The 16072-nt window shown below is 44.3% G+C and overlaps 1 protein-coding gene across 1 annotated transcript in view; it reads left to right on the top strand.

Moving 5' to 3' along the window:
• Positions 1-4201, top strand: part of LOC143806203 (class I histocompatibility antigen, F10 alpha chain-like) — a 123009-nt gene extending 118808 nt beyond the window's left edge. The window contains exon 7 of the mRNA XM_077286327.1: positions 2800-4201. The gene's annotated coding sequence lies outside the window, so the exon portion shown is untranslated. The remainder of the gene's footprint in view (positions 1-2799) is intronic.
• Positions 4202-16072: the final 11871 nt, after the last annotated feature.

Genomic DNA, 16072 nt, shown 5'->3' on the forward strand with positions numbered 1-16072 from the left:
ATAGAAGAAACATAACAGACTTCGTAAAAAAAGTGTATTTTGCCTATTTTGGGGTTATGCTTGGGGACCAAGACAAGTTTTGGGCACCACACATAGTGTGCAAAGCATGTATCGAATTATTACGAAAATGGAGCAAAGGACAAAGAAAAAGCTTCAAATTTGGTGTTCCAATGGTGTGGAGAGAGCCAAAAAATCATCATGATGACTGTTATTTATGGTAAACACAGGTACAGGCACATCTTCACAATGAGGGACAGGCCTTCTTGCAGATTCCATGTTACTCCCATTTTCGTTTCTTATGCTTATTGAATCCTTGCACTTGCACTGCACAGAAATAACAGTCATCATGATGATTTTTTGGCTCTCTCCACACCATTGGAACACCAAATTTGAAGCTTTTTCTTTGTCCTTTGCTCCATTTTCGTAATAATTCGATACATGCTTTGCACACTATGTGTGGTGCCCAAAACTTGTCTTGGTCCCCAAGCATAACCCCAAAATAGGCAAAATACACTTTTTTTACGAAGTCTGTTATGTTTCTTCTATGTTTTGGCAGTGTGTATTCACCACAAATGTAACAGAATGAGTCTGGATCGTTAAGACAACTTCTTCTTGATGAGTTCATGCTTTTCACTGGAAAACAGACAACAACATAAAGTTAGTGCAAAAATCAAGCTATGAACAAACTTTTAGAACACTAATTAACACAAAACTATATTGAGAACTGCTCAGTTCAAGTACTAATCCAAAGAAATTAATGAGATGATGCGTCGCATTTACCAACAAGTGCTATAAATAAGATACCAAAAATGTCAAAAACTTGAGCCAATCTGGCAAAACTGATAGCATATTCAGAATCAGCACCCCAAAAATACCCCAAATTCATTAAAATATTTTGGACACCAGAAAAAAATTTTTTTTTTGTTGACCTGTGTAATAAGTCCTAATCTGTTGCATATGCCAACAGGATGCAGGCCCCATGGTGCCCCCAGGCTCTGCAGTGCCTGCAGCTCCTGTAAACAGGCTGGAGCCCGCCACAGTAACAGCGCCCATAATGCCGCTCTCCATGCCCTATATACCAGGAGCAGCCTGGCTTCCACAATATTCTAGGGAGTCCCATACACTCAGTGATTTTAAGGAAAGGTTCTGCAGCCTATTTGAAGTTTATCCCCTGACAGAACATAAAAAAGTCAGCATTCTAACTGGCCAACTGATTGGCGCAGCCCTAAGAGAAGTAAAATCCTGGCCAGATATGGAGAAAGGAACTGTTCAGCAGATATTTGCCAAACTTAAAACCACTTTTGACACCCGCACCACTGCGGAAATCAAAATGAGGTTTTTCGGGTGCAAACAACGAACGCAGGATAGCATAGGGGACTATGCCCTTAATCTGCAAGAGGCACTACGGGCCATCAAACAGGTTGACCCTAACAGCATGCAGGATGGGGACAAGCTCGTAAAGGAACAGTTCATTGAAGGGCTACTGTCCAACAACCACAGATCTACCCTCTTAGCTAAGCCGACCAATAGCACAAATAGGAATCTAGAATCAGCACCAAGATTTATTACTAGATTCAATTCCAATTGGACCGATATCAACAACATTTTTAAAAAACATTGGTCAGTGCTGCTCATGGACAGGGATTTGCATAACCAACTAACACCTTACCCTCTTATTACGTGGCGGAAGTCACGCACTTTAGGTGATATTTTGTGTAACAGCCATTATGTTCCCCCGAAAAACAACTTTTTGGGCTCTAATAAGAAGGGTCCCCCATGGGGCTGTTTTCCATGCGGAGATTGTTCGGCCTGTCATTTTATTTTAAGAACAAAAGACTTTAAAGGGAACCTGTCACCCCCCTCAGGCGTTTGTAACTAAAAGAGCCACCTTGTGCAGCACAAATGCTGCATTCTGACAAGGTGGCTCTTTTAGTTATGCTCCCTGCACACGCTGAAATAAACGCTTATAAAATGTGCCCCCTCATACCATGAAACAGTCCAGGAGGCGGGACTTTCCTTCCTAATCAGACGCAGCACAGCCGTCACTCCGGGCCTGTGTGCGCCGGGCACTGCCTCCTCTTGCTGCATTATTATCCCCGGAGCCTGCGCTGTAAGTACGAAGGGCAGCGAAACTACGGTTTCACGGTATGAGGGGGCACATTTTATAAACGTTTATTTCAGCGTGTGCAGGCATCATAACTAAAAGAGCCACCTTGTCAGAATGCAGCATTTGTGCTGCACAAGGTGGCTCTTTCAGTTACAAATGCCTGAGGGGGTGACAGGTTCCCTTTAAGAACTCAGTTGGAGATAAAATCTTTAAAATTGTGCATCATATTACGTGCAACACAGAGGCAGTGATATATCATGCTCGCTGCCCTTGTGATCACATTTATATTGGCATGACGACAAGGCCCTTGAAAGTCCGTGTGCAGGAGCATGTTATGGACATAAAAAATTCAGTTAATTGCCCTGAACCAGACCTGCTTAAAACGATTCCTAAACACTTTTTCGAAACCCACAACAGCAATTCAAAAGGTTTTGCAGTGTGTGGTATCGATCACGTTTATATGGGGATCCGTGGCGGGAGCCTAAAACAAAAATTGCTTAAAAAAGAAACACGATGGATGGTTACATTAGACATGCTTTCACCAAAAGGTCTCAATGAAGCCATCAGTTTCAAGTCTTTTCTTTGAATATCTTTGATATTCTTTTTTAATCTTTCTGGTGCTGTGATGTTTTTTAATTTTTGTGTTGGTCATGTAATTTTGTGTTTAATATATTTTTTCTTATTTGATTTAGATGTTGATATTTCATGGAATTTTCTTCGTGCAAACTCTTCTTTTGCCTAACCATCAGAGGGAACCTCATTATGGACACTACTCTAATTTGCCATAACAGAAAGAAACTTTTGGACTTCTTATTTTTTGACTAATGGTAATATCTTCATAATGTCATGTTATTGAATCGTATGCCTAAAATCGTTTATTACTGCTCCTGCCTATCCAATTGGAACATTTATCTCCCTATTTGGTCTCATGGACCTATTAGGTTTATGATACCCTAATGTTACATGACAAAATATTTTTTATATTATTGTGTTCTTAGGATCTGGGTTCCATTATATTCCGATTGTATATGACAACACAATGTGCTTTTTGATAGATATGGAATATGTTTACTATTCTCTTGCATACATTGTTTTTCGGGTTTATGCTTATATACTGGCATATGTTTTCTTTCTTTCTTTTTCTCTTTTTTATTTTCTCTTGTAACTCATGCCTGTCACAGCTGTGGTTGTCTTTATTGCTAGACAGTCATTTACTTTATGGAGCAAGTGTACTCAGATTTAATGCTTCAGTCTGAGTTTAAACAAACTTAATGTAATTATCTATATAAAAAATTCTCCTTTGTCCTGCCATATTTTTTATATATTGGCTATGATGCCGAAGGCGCCTTTATAGCAATGTCACATAATTTATTCTCTACTTACGGTATGCCCTTCTCAGCTACGGCTGGGTACACAGCATTACAGGCATCTCGATCAGAAGAAATTCATGTTCGTTTCTAACAAATCTCTTCAGACGCAGACGCGCCCCACGCATGCGCTGTGCCGCTCTGGCGGCGTCGCTGGCTTGAAGCACTGCCATGGAGATGGTTAGTGATGACGTACATCCTCCTTCCCATCGTCCGTGGCTCACGGCGGCCCGCCCCGCCGCCAGAGTGGACGCATCATGATGGGCTTGCTCGCCGATTTGCTGAGGGTCCCCCTTATTCGACATAAATACTCGCAGCCCCTCTTACTTAACCACACCTCCTGACGAAGCCAAGGTGGTGAAACACGCGTTGAGGCTTTCTCCTGTCCTGTCAGCACGCCTGCATTCTTTCACCACCATGTCTCAAGGTATGAACCTAGAATTATTATTGACATAGGTCCACTTTTATCTTTTTACCTGGGACTCATTCACTTACAGTATGCCTAAACCTTTTAGTGACATAAATGCTCTGAGGATTCCCTGATTGGCTATTAAAGTTTATTTTCCCAATATGGCCCTCTGTGCACGTAAATGTTAGCTATATCCACTTTATGGTATGATACGTATATTGCAGGCGTAGCTTCAGGACATATGTGCTTTTTACCAATGTGGTTTATTACCATCTATCCACATTGAGTTTTAGCTGTCATTTCTTGTCTCACCTTGCACTTTGTATGAATTTTATATTTATATGTTATGTTCTTGAAATAAAGTATTTTTGTATTTATCTAATTAACCCCTATCTGGTTTGGATTTTTTACATAATAGTACTGTGAGTTAATGAGTATTAACATCACTCATATAGTATTTATCGATCCATTCCACTCCTTTTTTGTCGGTTTATACACTTCGGATGGAAGAAGTTAGAGATCCTACTTCTTGGAAGTTTTACTGGATTGGCATGAGAAAAGCCATCGAAAAGTGGTGCCGAGAGTGTGGCCCATGCAACCTGCGCAGAAAGGACCTTGACAGCCAGAGGGCTCCCCTACAGCCCATAGTCACCAAACAGCCACTTGAACTGGTGGCTTTAGACCATGTGAAGCTAACTCAAAGCCGGTCAGGCTATGTCTATGCTCTGACCATTGTGGATCATTATTCCAGATTCCTGGTAGTCGTGGCTGTCAAGGATCAGACAGCGAAGACGTCAGCCAAAGCCTTCCAACAACACTTTTGTCGACCACACGGACACCCTGAAAAGGTACTCCCCGACCAAGGCCCAGGCTTTGAAGCGGAAGTCTTCCTGGAGTTCTGCAACCTGTACGGGTGTAAGAAGATCAGAACAACACCGTACCACCTTCAAACAAATGGTATGTGTGAAAAGATGAATCAAGTTGTAATTGACTTACTGAAAACCTTGCCTTTAGAAGAAAGAAACTTATGGCCTGAGAAGTTGCCAGACTTAGTAGATTTGTACAATCACATCCCAGTGAATTCCACCAACTGCACTCCAGCATACCTGATGAGAGGAAGATCTAGCAAATTACCTGTTGATCTGGAAATGGAAGTCTTAACACCTGAAACAACCTCACCAGATACAGATTGGGATACCGAGCGACAACAGAAATACCGCCAAGTACAAGAGTGTGTAGAAAGAAGCTTGTCCCAGGCAAGACAAAAACAAGAGAGAAATTACAATCAACGTGCCCCTGCATTTCCCTTGTCACCAGGTGAACAAGTGTTAAAGCGAAAAAGAAGAATGCATAAATTTGACGACCAATGGGAAGCAGAACCATATACCATCTTACTGTCAAACTTTGACAATACTAAAGTCTGTCTCATAAGCAAAGATGCAGGAGAAACATCGACTGCCGTATACAGAGATCATCTCAAAGTGTGCCCTGACAAACTGAGAGACAAGGAAAAAGACCCAAGTATTTCTCAATCTATGGAAGAAGAGGAAAAGAAAATCCATACCGTTCTTGGAGATTTTCCAGAGTCTTGGACTCAAGTACATCAAGCCATAGTGATACCAGTCTTGACTTTTCTGCAGCTGGAAATACCAGAAGAAGTGATCCAGAACCGTCCTGAAATAGAAGAGACTTTACACCAACAGGCTCCAGCAGCAAACACCACACCAGCAGTGGAACAAGAGAATCTACCCTCTGCTATCAGTGAATCTGTCAGACCCACAGTGAACCTAAGAAGTCGCAGACGTTTGCCCAATTTGCCAATACAATGCAGGCCTACAAGTAGCACAGACACTAGTGGGTTCACAACAGCAACAGCAGACATGTTAGACAAGGAACTGCGTAGGTCCACCCGTAGTACCAGAGGTCAAATCCCAGCCGGTTACAGTGACTAAAAATGTCAATAATTGCTGTTACCTGTTTGAAATGTTTGCTTATACTTGTTACAGGTTTAAAATGGACAATAGGGTAATGGACAGTGGATTGCCCAAAAACTGTCACTGTACATAGTTGGCACCTCCAAGGTGCACCTTTGTTCTACCCACATTGCCAGCGTGGGTTGGGCCTTGTTTGCTCACAGACCTGTAGCCAAGAAAAAACGTCTGGCGTGGCACACCGGATCTGGATACGCCTTGTAGCCCGCCTAAGACCTACATTGGGGGTTTATGATGGATCCCTCGCAACGGTACTTTTGTTTTTTGAACAAGGACACCCTAGCATAAGACCAGTTGTACTTTTGTAAATATGTTTGCAACGTTCAAGAACTGTGCCTCCCATAAGGGAAGAAAAAGTTTATACTTGTTGAAATGTTTTTCAAAATGTTTTGCATTATCTAACCTGTACTGTTTATGTTTTCTTTCCCAGTCCGGGAGTACTGGATTTAATGGGGGGGATGTGGCACCCCAGAAGTTCAGGTACCACAGTGATGTTGTCTTCCTCTCGGGGAGGGTAATGTCATGCCTGGAGACAAGAGGAATCCCTTTGGCAGGAAAACTGTACACACAACACATTCTGAATCCAGGCCAGAAGGGGGAGCTCCAAACCCAGTTTTAGGGGGGAGCATCCCTCCATTAACATCCGGGTCTGGAGAAGGTACCAGTTAGTTGGTCCAGGGAGACCAGAGAGAACACATGTGTGGTGCAGACGAGAGAGTGAGGGAGCACAAAGAAGTGATTAGGAGCTTGAGGAGGGCTGTGATTGAGCCCCACAGAGCTGAAGCGCAGAAGCCGGGCACCGGGAGCCCGAGGCTGTTTTGTACTTCAGGACACATAGCAGAACCAGAGGACATAGGACTATACATAAATTGGCTACACCACACCTGAGGTACAACAGCATTTTAGAGCCTGGAGTCACTGTGCAAAGAGACCCCAGAGGAACGACTCAAGCTGCCTACCATGCAGGGACTGTCCCAGGACAGGAGAGAGCGAGGACCTTGTTAGGACACTAATAGACCAGCGCATAGTGGAAGGCTCCCAAACTGACCTGTCAAGGGGGTTTCCACCTGTCTTCAGGCTGCCTGGACTCTATCTACACCTGTTGCCGGTACCCGGGACTGTGGCCTGCTACCATCAGTAAACCAGGGAAAGACTGCAACCCTGTGTCCTTCTTTGTGCTGCTCCACATAATTACCCTGTGAGCACGAATGTGGCACCCCAGGAGTTCAGGTACCACAGTGATGTTGCCCTCCTTTTGGGGAGGGTAATGTCATGCCTTGAGACAGAAGGGATCCCTTTGGCAGGTAAACTGTACACACAACACATTCTGAATCCAGGCCAGAAGGGGAGCTCTACACCCAGCTTTAGGGGAGAGCTTCCCTCCATTAACATCCTGGTCTGGAGGAGCTAGTTAGTTGGTGCAGGGAGACCAGAGAGAGCACATGTGTGGTGCAGACGAGAGAGTGAGGGAGCACAAAGAAGTGATTAGGAGCTTGAGGAGGGCTGTGATTGAGCCCCTCAGAGCTGAAGCGCAGAAGCCGGGCACCGGGAGCCCGAGGCTGTTTTGTACTTCAGGACACATAGCAGAACGGGAGGGTATAGAACTATATGTAAATTGGCCACACCACACCTGAGGTACAACAGCATTCTTGAGCCTGGAGTCACCGTGCAAAGAGACCCCAGAGGAACGACTCAAGCTGCCTACCATGCAGGGACTGTCCCAGGACAGGAGAGAACGAGGACCTTGTTAGGACACTACAGATAGCAAGGCATTAACCCCTTCCTGACATCTGACGTACTATCCCGTCGAGGTGGGGTGGGCCCGTATGACCACTGACGGGATAGTACGTCATACGCGATCGGCCGCGCTCACGGGGGGAGCGCGGCCGATCGCGGCCGGGTGTCAGCTGCATATCGCAGCTGACATCCGGCACTATGTGCCAGGAGCGGTCACGGACCGCCCCCGGCACATTAACCCCCGGCACACCGCGATCAAACATGATCGCGGTGTACCGGCGGTATAGGGAAGCATCGCGCGGGGAGGGGGCTCCCTGTGGGCTTCCCTGAGACCCCCGGAGCAACGCGATGTGATCGCGTTGCTCCGAGGGTCTCCTACCTCCCTCCTCGCCGCAGGTCCCGGATCCAAGATGGCCGCGGCATCCGGGTCCTGCAGGGAGGGAGGTGGCTTACCGAGTGTCTGCTCAGAGCAGACACTTGGTAAGCCTGCAGCCCTGCACAGCAGATCGCAGATCTGGCAGAGTGCTGTGCACACTGCCAGATCAATGATCTGTGATGTCCCCCCCTGGGACAAAGTAAAAAAGTTAAAAAAAAATTCCCCACATGTGTAAAAAAATAAATAAAAAAAATATCCTAAATAAAGAAAAAAAATATATATATTATTCCCAAAAATACATTTCTTTTGCTAAATAAAATAAAAAAAACAATAAAAGTACACATATTTAGTATCGCCGCGTCCGTAACGACCCAACCTATAAAACTGCCCCACTAGTTAACCCCTTCAGTAAACACCGTAAGAAAAAAAAAAAAAAACGAGGCAAAAAACAACGCTTTATTATCATACCGCCAAACAAAAAGTGGAATAACACGCGATCAAAAAGACTGATATAAATAACCATGGTACCGCTGAAAACGTCATCTTGTCCCGCAAAAAACGAGCTGCCATACAGCATCATCAGCAAAAAAATAAAAAAGTTATAGTCCTGAGAATAAAGCGATACCAAAATAATTATTTTTTCTATAAAATAGTTTTTATCGTATAAAAGCGCCAAAACATAAAAAAATGATATAAATGAGATATCGCTGTAATCGTACTGACCCGACGAATAAAACTGCTTTATCAATTTTACCAAAGGCGGAACGGTATAAACGCCTCCCCCAAAAGAAATTCATGAATAGCTGGTTTTTGATCACTCTGCCTCACAAAAATCAAGCGATCAAAAAATGTCACGTGTCCGAAAATGTTACCAATAAAAACGTGAACTAGTCCCACAAAAAACAAGATCTCACATGACTCTGTGGACTCAAATATGGAAAAATTACAGCTCTCAAAATGTGGTAACGCAAAAAATATTTTTTGCAATGAAAAGCGTCTTTCAGTGTGTGACGGCTGCCAATCATAAAAATCCGCTAAAAAACCCGCTATAAAAGTAAATCAAACCCCCCTTCATCACCCCCTTAGTTAGGGAAAAATAAAAAAATTAAAAAATGTATTTATTTTCATTTTCCCATTAGGGTTAGGGTTAGGACTAGAGTTAGGACTAGAGTTAGGACTAGAGTTAGGACTAGGGTTAGGGCTAGGGTTAGGGCAAGGGTTAGGGCTAGGGTTAGGGTTGGGGCTAGGGTTAGGGCTAGGGTTGGGGCTAGGGTTAGGGCTAGGGTTAGTGCTAGGGTTGGGGCTAGGGTTAGGGCTAGGGTTAGGGCTAGTGTTACGGCTAGTGTTAGGGCTAGTGATAGGGCTAGGGTTATTGCTAGGGTTAGGGCTAGGGTTAGGGCTAGGGTTGGGGCTAGGGTTGGGGCTAGGGTTGGGGCTAGGGTTGGGGCTACAGTTAGGGTTGGGGCTAAAGATAGGGTTAGGGTTTGGATTACATTTACAGTTGGGAATAGGGTTGGGTGTGTCTGGGTTCGAGGAATGGTTAGGGTTACTGTTGGGATTAGGGTAAGGGGTGTGTTTGGATTAGGGTTTCAGTTATAATTGGGGGGTTTCCACTGTTTAGGCACATCAGGGGCTCTCCAAACGGGACATGGCTGTTGTGGATTCTGTTTGTGGGCTCCCTCTGGTGGTTACTGCTGGTACTGGGTGACTTTGGTGGGTTGCGGCCTTTGGTTTCCACCTGTCCATCAGAGGCTGGGTGTTTCCTATTTTACCTGGCCTTTCTGTCATTCCCTTGCCGGCTATCAATGTATTCAGTTGTGCTCTGTTTGGTTCCTGCCTACCTGCTCCCAGATCTTTCAGGATAAGCTAAGTGCTGATTTTCAGTTGTTTGGTTTTTTGTCCAGCTTGCTTATTATGTCTCTATGCTAGCTGGTAGCTCTAGTGGACTGAGGTTCTCCCCATGTGCCATGAGTTGGCACATGGGTTCTTGTAATCTCAGGATGGTTTTTTTTTGATTAGGGTTTTTTGCTGACCGCTCAGTCCCCTTTTGTATCGTTCTGCTTTCTAGTTCACAGTGGGCCTCAATTTGCTAAAGCTATATATATCATCTCTATGTGTGTGCCTTCCTCTCATTTCACCGTCAATACATGTGGGGGGCAACTATATCTTTTGGGGTCCATTCCTCTGGAGGCAAGTGAGGTCTTATTTTCTCTGCAGTGCTAGTTAGCTCTTAGGCTGGTGCGTGGCGTCTAGAACCAACGTAGGCACGCTCCCTGGCTATCTCTAGTTGCGTTTGTCAGGCGTAGGGCAGCGCCCGAATCCACATAGGCATCGACGGAAATGGAAGACAGTGAAAAAATCAGAGTCACAGACAAAATGAACTTAGGCTGCAGAGTACCAATGGCAAAAGATTTATCAACCCCTTTTGTGCGTTTAGAGCATGCTGATATAACATGAGCTGAATCACCACAATAAAAACACAATCCATTTTTCCGCCTATAATTTTGCCGTTCACTTCTGGACTGAATTCTATCACATTGCATAGTCTCAGGTGCCTGTTCAGAAGACACCGCCAACTGGTGCACGGGTTTGCGCTCCCGCAAACGCCGATCAATTTGAATGGCCATAGCCATAGACTCATTCAGACCTGTAGGCGTGGGGAACCCCACCATAATATCCTTAATGGCCTCAGAAAGACCATTTCTGAAGTTTGCAGCCAGGGCGCACTCATTCCACTGAGTAAGCACCGACCATTTCCGAAATTTTTGACAATATATTTCCGCTTCATCATGCCCCTGAGAGAGGGCTAATAAAGCCTTTTCAGCCTGAATCTCCAGGTTAGGTTCCTCATAGAGCAATCCCAATGCCAGAAAAAACGCATCCACGCTGAGCAACGCAGGATCCCCTGGTGCCAATGCAAATGCCCAATTCTGAGGGTCGCCCCGCAGGAAAGATATTACAATCTTGGCTTGTTGAGCAGGGTCTCCAGAGGAGCGAGACTTTAAAGAAAGAAACAATTTACAATTGTTCCTGAAATTCAGGAAGGTAGATCTATCTCCAGAAAAGAACTCTGGAATAGGAATTCTAGGTTCAGACATGGGAGTGTGAACAACAAAATCCTGTATGTTTTGAACTTTTGCCGCGAGATTACTCAGGCTGGAAGCCAAACTCTGGACATCCATGTTAAACAGCTAAGATCAGAGCCATTCAAGGGTTAAGAGGAGGTAAGAAGCAGCTAGACAGCAATTAAGGGCTAGGCAGCAAAACTCTGAAGGGAAAAAAAAAAAAAAATTTCCCTTAAACACTTCTTTTTCTCCTGCTTCAGCCCAAACAATTAACACTTTGTGGGCCGGCTATACTGTCATGAATCCCCAATGGCTAGGGATAGCACAGGACAAGCAAGTACAAATAAATAACGGACGAGCTCTAGGGTGATGGAACCTGGGCTGACCGCTGCCCTACGCCTGACAAACGCAACTAGAGATAGCCAGGGAGCGTGCCTACGTTGGTTCTAGACGCCACGCACCAGCCTAAGAGCTAACTAGCACTGCAGAGAAAATAAGACCTCACTTGCCTCCAGAGGAATGGACCCCAAAAGATATAGTTGCCCCCCACATGTACATGTGAAATGAGAGGAAGGCACACACATAGAGATGATATATATAGCTTTAGCAAATTGAGGCCCACTGTGAACTAGAAAGCAGAACGATACAAAAGGGGACTGAGCGGTCAGCAAAAAACCCTAATCAAAAAAAAAACATCCTGAGATTACAAGAACCCATGTGCCAACTCATGGCACATGGGGAGAACCTCAGTCCACTAGAGCTACCAGCTAGCATAGAGACATAATAAGCAAGCTGGACAAAAAACCAAACAACTGAAAATCAGCACTTAGCTTATCCTGAAAGATCTGGGAGCAGGTAGGCAGGAACCAAACAGAGCACAACTGAATACATTGATAGCCGGCAAGGGAATGACAGAAAGGCCAGGTAAAATAGGAAACACCCAGCCTCTGATGGACAGGTGGAAACCAAAGGCCGCAACCCACCAAAGTCACCCAGTACCAGCAGTAACCACCAGAGGGAGCCCACAAACAGAATCCACAACACATGGCATCCGTTCTGAATTCCAGCCAATTCTGCGTTGAAAAAGGAAAACAGTGCTCCTTCCCTTCAGAGCTCTCCCGTGTGCCCAAACAGGGGTTTACCCCAACATATGGGGTATCAGCGTACTCAGGACAAATTGGACATCATCTTTTGGGGTCCAAGTTCTCCTGCTACTTTTGGGAAAATACAAAACTGGGGGCCAAAAAATAAGTTTTGTGGGAAAAAAAATATTTTTTATTTTCACGGCTCTGCGTTGTAAACTGTAGTGAAACACTTGGGGGTTCAAAATTCTCACAACACATCTAGATAAGTTCCTTGGGGGGTCTAGTTTCCAATATGGGGTCACTTGTGGGGGGTTTGTACTGTTTGGGTACATCAGGGGCTCTGCAAATGCAACGTGACGCCTGCAGACCAATCCATTTAAGTCTGCATTCCAAATGGCGCTCCTTCCCTTCCGAGCTCTGTCATGCGCCCAAACAGTGGTTCCCTCCCACATATGGGGTATCAGCGTACTCAGGACAAATTGGACAACAACTTTTGGGGTCCAATTTATCCTGATACCCTTGTGAAAATACAAAACTGGGGGCTAAAAATCATTTTTGTGAAAAAAAAATAATTTTTATTTTCACGGCTCTGCGTTATAAACTGTAGTGAAACACTTGGGGGTTCAAAGTTCTCACAACACATCTAAATAAGTTCCTTGGGGGGTCTAGTTTCCAATATGGGGTCACTTGTGGGGGGTTTGTACTGTTTGGGTACATCAGGGGCTCTGCAAATGCAACGTGACGCCTGCAGACCAATCCATTTAAGTCTGCATTCCAAATGGCGCTCCTTCCCTTCCGAGCTCTGTCATGCGCCCAAACAGTGGTTCCCCCCCACATATGGGGTATCAGCGTACTCAGGACAAATTGGACAACAACTTTTGGGGTCCAATTTATCCTGATACCCTTGTGAAAATACAAAACTGGGGGCTAAAAATCATTTTTGTGAAAAAAAAATAATTTTTATTTTCACGGCTCTGCGTTATAAACTGTAGTGAAACACTTGGGGGTTCAAAGTTCTCACAACACATCTAAATAAGTTCCTTGGGGGGTCTAGTTTCCAATATGGGGTCACTTGTGGGGGGTTTGTACTGTTTGGGTACATCAGGGGCTCTGCAAATGCAACGTGACCCCTGCAGACCAATCCATTTAAGTCTGCATTCCAAATGGCGCTCCTTCCCTTCCGAGCTCTGTCATGCGCCCAAACAGTGGTTCCCCCCCACATATGGGGTATCAGCGTACTCAGGACAAATTGGACAACAACTTTTGGGGTCCAATTTATCCTGATACCCTTGTGAAAATACAAAACTGGGGGCTAAAAATCATTTTTGTGAAAAAAAAAAAGAATTTTTATTTTCACGGCTCTGCGTTATAAACTGTAGTGAAACACTTGGGGGTTCAAAGCTCTCAAAACATATCTAGATAAGTTCCTTAGGGGGTCTACTTTCCAAAATGGTGTCACTTGTGGGGGTTTTTAATGTTTAGGCACATCAGGGGCTCTCCAAACGCAACATGGCATCCCATCTTAATTCCAGTCAATTTTGCATTGAAAAGTAAAATAGCGCTCCTTCCCTTCCGGGCTCTGCTATGCGCCCAAACAGTGGTTTACCCCCACATATGGGATATCGTCGTACTCAGGACAAATTGCACAACAACTTTTGTGGTCTAATTTCTTCTCTTACCCTTGGGGAAATAAAAAAATGGGGGCGAAAAGATCATTTTTGTGAAAAAATATGATTTTTTATTTTTACGGCTCTGCATTATAAACTTCTGTGAAGCACTTGTTGGGTCAAAGTGCTCAACACACATCTAGATAAGTTCCTTAAGTGGTCTACTTTCCAAAATGGTGTCACTTGTACAGGGTTTCAATGTTTAGGCACATCAGGGGCTCTCCAAACGCAACATGGCGTCCCATCTCAATTCCAGTCAATTTTGTATTGAAAAGTCAAATGGCGCTCCTTCCCTTCCGAGCTCTGCTCTGCGCCCAAACAATGGTTTACACCCACATATGGGGTATCAGCGTACTCAGGACAAATTGCACAACAATTTTTCGGGTCCAATTTCTTCTCTTACCCTTGGGAAAAAAAAAATTGGGGGCGAAAAGATCATTTTTGTGAAAAAATATGATTTTTTATTTTTACGGCTCTGCATTATAAACTTCTGTGAAGCACTTGTTGGGTCAAAGTGCTCACCACACATCTAGATAAGATCCTTAGGGGGTCTACTTTCCAAAATGGTGTCACTTGTGGGGGGTTTCAATGTTTAGGCACATCAGGGGCTCTCCAAATGCAACATGGCGTCCCATGTCAATTCCAGTCAATTTTGCATTGAAAAGTCAAATGGCGCTCCTTTCCTTCCGAGCTCTGCCATGCGCCCAAACAGTGGTTTACCCCTACATATGGGGTATCAGCGTACTCAGGACAAATTGTACAACAAATTTTGGGGTCTATTTTCTCCTGTTACCCTTGGTAAAATAAAACAAATTGGAGCTGAAATAAATTTTGTGTGAAAAAAAGTTAAAGTTTATTTTTATTTAAACATTCCAAAAATTCCTGTGAAACACCTGAAGGGTTAATAAACTTTTTGAAAGTGGTTTTGAGTACCTTGAGGGGTGCAGTTTCTAGAATGGTGTCACACTTGGGTATTTTCTATCATATAGACCCCTCAAAATGACTTCAAATGAGATGTGGTCCCTAAAAAAAAAATGGTGTTGTAAAAATGAGAAATTGCTGGTCAACTTTTAACCCTTATAACTCCGTCACAAAAAAAAATGTTGGTTCCAAAATTGTGCTGATGTAAAGTAGACATGTGGGAAATGTTACTTATTAAGTATTTTGCATGACATATGTCTGTGATTTAAGGGCATAAAAATTCAAAGTTGGAAAATTGCGAAATTTTCAAAATTTTCGCCAAATATTCATTTTTTTCACAAATAAACACAAGTTATATCGAAGAAATTTTACCACTATCATGAAGTACAATATGTCACGAGAAAACAATGTCTGAATCGCCAAGATCCGTTGAAGCGTTCCAGAGTTATAACCTCATAAAGGGACAGTGGTCAGAATTGTAAAAATCGGCCCGGTCATTGACGTGCAAACCACCCTTGGGGGTGAAGGGGTTAATAGACCAGCGCATAGTGGAAGGCTCCCAAACTGACCTGTCAAGGGGGTTTCCACCTGTCTTCAGGCTGCCTGGACTCCATCTACACCTGTTTCCGGTACCCTGGACTGTGGCCTGCTACCCTCAGAAAACCAGGTAAAGACTGCAACCCTGTGTCCTTCGTTTATTTACTGGCAACCCACCATCCTTGCCCACTACACTGGGAGCCCTGGGGACCCCGCTTCACCTGTGGGAAGCATCACCACCTTGCTACAGTAACATCACCCCAGAGGACCCCTTTAAGCAGTGTCGATCCCCTCTGACCGAGAACCACAGGTGGCGTCACGAATATAGACTTTATTAACCCCTTAAAGACCTTCCCCCATCAGCTTGAGTGCCCAGTGCACGGACCGGGTCGCCGCCACCGTGACATCCCCTTTAAATGCAACCGGACCCGGTACCGAGTACCCCAAGCCCTGGCGGGCGACTCACAACCCCTTTGTAAAGACCATGAACATTTGCAAATTGGGTGCACAGAATGAAAAGCCCCAGATCCATGGAACCGTATGGAGAATTCGAAAAAAGGAAACAAGTAGTATATTTAGGAGAGCAGCATGAATAAGAGCACAAACTGGAGAGACCCTTATTAAATAAGACTTTATTCCGGTGCTATCTATAAGTGTATAGGCAGAACTAAGATAAGACATACTTCGGGTTTATTTATTGTAATTCTGCCATTTTCTGCTGTTATTTTACATTATTAACATTTTCGCAGCTTCAGAACTGTCCTGTTACTCTGATAAACCTGTGTGACTGTAACTGAATATCTGGTGTGA

This window comes from Ranitomeya variabilis, chromosome 2 (genome assembly GCF_051348905.1).
Source record: "Ranitomeya variabilis isolate aRanVar5 chromosome 2, aRanVar5.hap1, whole genome shotgun sequence".
In the NCBI taxonomy this organism is placed as follows: Eukaryota; Metazoa; Chordata; class Amphibia; order Anura; family Dendrobatidae; genus Ranitomeya; species Ranitomeya variabilis.